Source organism: Pinus tabuliformis, chromosome 7 (genome assembly GCF_031772625.1).
Source record: "Pinus tabuliformis cultivar Carrire ecotype Pingquan chromosome 7, CPIR1, whole genome shotgun sequence".
Classification (NCBI taxonomy): domain Eukaryota; kingdom Viridiplantae; phylum Streptophyta; class Pinopsida; order Pinales; family Pinaceae; genus Pinus; species Pinus tabuliformis.
Genome location: NC_142293.1, coordinates 11,832,923 through 11,837,482, shown reverse-complemented (window position 1 = coordinate 11,837,482; position 4,560 = coordinate 11,832,923). Strand labels below are relative to the sequence as shown.

General features: G+C 40.0%; 1 pseudogene; it reads left to right on the top strand.

The window, feature by feature from the left end:
• Nucleotides 1-502: 502 nt before the first annotated feature.
• On the top strand, nt 503-2,549 carry LOC149244885 (cytochrome P450 86B1 pseudogene; annotated as a pseudogene).
• The last annotated feature ends 2,011 nt before the right edge of the window (nt 2,550-4,560 follow it).

The window sequence follows — 4,560 nt, the reverse complement described above, 5'->3', positions numbered from 1 at the left end:
ATTAAAATATTTTTTCCTTGACATACAAAATTGCTTCTTTAGTATCTAGATGTTAAAATAATTTCATTCATGATTGGAGTACTAGACAAATTATTTTTAAAATAATTTCATTCATGATTGGAATACAAGACCAATGGCTTCTTTAAACATTTTAAAAAAATTTCATTCATTCAACCTTCTTTTTAACCTCGTGGACCTTAAAATAGTTGCAGTAATAGGCCAGTACGATATATTTTAGGTTTTACATTTGACTATATGTGAAGGCAGCAATCAACGTTACATCTGCAAATGACAGCACATGTCCCCACGCTACGAGTATCGGCCCTTTGTCTTTTCAGTGACATCACATGCCCATGCTTGGAGTGGTGGTTAGGTGAGGTTTGGCCCTTCGTCCGTTACATTCTTTTTAATATTTGTCCGGCAGTAATGTTGAGCTTCAGCGAAAAATCCGCGAGGTTGTTTTCTTGTGGATATAATTCACCCACCGAACTGAAGATGATATCGCTGAACAATAAATCTGGGTTGGCCTGGTACCATCTTTATCACGGGTCTATATCTTCTTTCCTTTCGCTTTTATTTTGGGTTCCTATAATAGAGTGCAAGTTCCACTTCTCTTGTCAGTCTGGTTTCATTTGAGGGATCGGTTTCTGATTGTTCAGTTGCATATGTTTTTGCCCTCACGGTGTTTTTTGGAGTTGAGAATTGTTTTCTTACAGGTTTGCAGCTGAAATCCTGCTTTTTACAGTTAAAGATGGAAAGTTTCTCTAGTGGATTCGTCACTGCGCTCATGGTGAGCGTGGTTATTATATTGTATTGGATGAAATCGAGAAAAAACAAAGGGGATCCTGTGAATTTGCCAGTTGTGGGCATGATGCCTTCGCTGCTCTGGAATCTGAGCAACGCATACGAATGGGCAACGGGAATACTGATTCGCAATGGTGGAACTTTCGCATTCAAGGGACCTGTGGGGAGCAAGCATTTTTTCGAAGTTGTGACATCCAGTCCGTCAAATCTAGAATACATTCTCAAAGATGATTTCACCAATTTCCCTAGAGGTCCCAGTTTCAAATCCGTTTTCTGCGATATCTTCGGCGACGGTCTGTTCGTGGCAGATGACGAACTGTGGAGGAGGCAGAGAAAGGCCGTGGCCATAGCCATGAGCAGCACCAGTTTGCGCGACCAGAACCTGAATCAGATACAGAGTTCAATCCTGGAAAGACTGATTCCAGTCCTAGAAGAATCGCGCAAGAAGAAATCTTCGTTGGATATACAGGACATTTTTCTCCGCCTGAATTTTGATATCATATGTTTGGCTATAGCCGGCAAAGACGCCGGATTCCTGCTGCCGGATCTTCCAGAGGTTCCTTTTGCCGGAGCCTTTGATGAAGCCATTGAGTCCTGCACTTACCGTCTCGTTATTCCGCCATTTATATCAAAAGTGATGAAGTTTCTCAATGTTGGGTTCGAGAGAAAGCACAGAAGAGCCAAGGGTATAATACTTGAATATGCTTCAGAGCTTGTGAGTTTCAAAATGGCGGAGCTGAACAAAATGAGCAATGAAAAACGCGCACAGTGTAGAGACATCTTGTCTACTTTTATTCACCTGGAGAAAGAAGAAGGGCGTTCTCCTTCTCTGAAATCTGTACGGGATCTGTGTCTCAGCATAATTCTCGCTGCCAGAGATACTTCTTCTCTGGCATTATCATGGTTTTTCTGGCTGCTAAACCAACATCCAGATGTAGAGGCCAAAATTATGTCAGAGCTCTACCAAATCTTGAAGGCTAAATTCAGCAATAACTCTTATGATATCAATACTGTTCGCTTTGGTCACGATGATCTGAAACGCATGCATTATTTGCATGCTGCTCTCTCTGAAGCTATGAGGCTCTATCCTCCTGTTCCCGTGAGCTACAGGCAAGCAGTGCGCGACGTGTTTTTACCAGATGGGACTCACGTGACCAAGGGCTCAAAGCTTCTGTATTTCATTTACGCCACCAACAGGATGGTGAGCGTATGGGGAAAGGATTGCGCGGAATTCAAGCCGGAGAGATGGATTAATCGGGAGGGGATTTGCATGAAGGAATCAGATTACAAGTATCCCGTTTTCAATGCTGGGCCTCGCCTTTGCCTGGGAAGAGAGATGGCTTATGTTAATATGAAGTGTGTGGCTGCTCATCTTCTTCTGCGTTATAGAATGAGAGTCGATCCCGAGCATCCCGTGAAGCCCAAGTTCGGGCTCACCATCTTCATGGAACACGGCCTCAAGGTGACGTTGCAGCCCAGACACGTCGCTGTCCCGTTGCAAAATTAGCGGTTCGGCTGACGTAACACCAGCAGAAAGATAATGTGTTGGGCATCTTTTCAGTGTTGTCGTCATGCTTCGAACTGTCTTGATTGTTCATGTAAGTCCTTTTCATTTGTGTGATAAGATTATAGGTCACTCGATATTTTAATGAGTGTTGTGAACATTTCGGGTAATAAAGGAGTTGAAATTTTAATGAGAATGTTGTGAAAATTATGTAATAAAGAAGTTGAAAATTGATTTGAAAGAGTCTCTTTGATTCAAATTGATAATGAGCTGATCCAATTTTTCAACAATCTCCCCGCTAAAAGACAATGCCAAGACATTGATGCTAACATGTTTTGATAACTTTCTTTGATGTCTTTGAATGCATCACATTCTAAAATGAAATGTTTTTCCGATTCCACAGCGCCATACATGCAAAATGTGCACCCCTTTCTTCCTAAGCTTCTTTAGGCCTTTTCCACCAATGTTCATTATCATCCAATGTAAACACTAAGCAAGGGTAACATAACCCTTTTCGTGTTGGAATAATGTCCACGACACCTAATAAACCTTATAGGTTTAATCAATCTTTTAAGTCATAGGGGAAATAAAAAATTCTTCAAATCACTACAATTTTCTTTTAGAAGAACTCCTTTGTCCTTAGGATATGGACATTAAAAGAGATGGTTCTCAAGTCTTTAGCTTAAAATGAAGCTTCTATTGCTTTGGTCTTTAAATTAGCTCTCAAACCACCACACAAAATTGGATCATTAGTCTCTTAGCTGGATATGGGTATTATTAAGGGACTTTTCGTATAAGCATAGGGACCATGGTCTAGAGACATTAGTCTCTTAGTTGGATATGGGTATTATTAAGAGACTTTTCATATAAGCATAGGGACCATGGTCTAGAGACTTTAACCATGGTTATGGGAGACAATAAAAGGTTTTAGGACATTAGTTAAGTTTTTAAGGCTTATTGTAATCTACTTTGTATTTTACATTTTATCTGTTGAAAAAAAGAAAAAATATATAAAGAAAAAGAAAAGGGATATAAAAAAAATAGGAAAATAAGAAGAAAAAAAAAGAAATAAATCTGGTGCAGAAGGTGTGCTAATCTAAATTCCGCCACATATATAATGAATTAGTTGTTAATTAGTTTAAACATCAATTAGCACCTAATTAAAATACTTTAATATAATGCGATTTGACCTTTTGCCATTTATTGTAATGATCTTGCTATTGTGGACCATCGAGATATTCCCCACCCAGATCAACAGTTGGGGAACGTTTGGGACCCCCCCCCTTCACTTCCGACATTCAATCGGGGGGAGGGGGGGCGCTGGGGGGGGTGGTTCTGAAACGATGAATTCACAAACCCGTTGTCACCGACATGTCCTCCTCTTGTTCATTTTGGACCCCCTCTCTCCAAAACCATTTACCATCCATCCCTCCCCGAAAACCACCAATCGACCATTTTCACTCCCGCAAAAAAAAATGTCACTCCGCCTCTGCCATTTGTCCAACTCCCATTCGTACATATATTAACCGTTATATTTTCGATCACTCCACCATAACCTTTGCCTTCCTGCAATAAATACCTAGCTCCCATCAATGGTTGTCCCTCAAACAGTTTAATCCTTATCTAACAAATAAAACATAGAAGTTTTATCCATTCCTTTTTCTTATTTTCGTCTAGCAGTTGCATGCACAAGGTTGTTACAACCATAACCAACGCACAAGCATTCATCACTGCATCAATCAACTAATCACCTGGTAAAACGACAACCCTTACCTAATTACATCTTCAACATGTATTCTTCTAAAGGAAAATCTAAAGTAGTTGAAGATAATCCAATGCTGCTCCAAGTTGTAGACTTGGACAAGTTACCCTTAGTTGACCAGCAGTACAAAATTTCTGAGACCCAATGTGAGTTTGATCTCTGTGAACTGCACAATTGGGCCAAACAAAAATTCTCTGATGTTGGCGATGAATTGATCATATGGGACTCCTTCCTACCTCAATTCATCTTCCCTCAGGCTTATTCCTTTCTAGAATTTGTAGTCTGGTGTCATTTTAGGTACATTCCATGTCAAAGAGCCATTATTGCCCAAAACAATTATATTTTGTTCTCAGTATACCCTGAGTCTATGTGCTAAGTACTTCAGATTAAACCTTCAACCCCTCTGCATCCTTTTTATGTAGATTCCATCATGGAAATTTATAAGAAACCCACTTTCCCTAAAAGAGCCAAGTTTTTTGAGATATTTTTA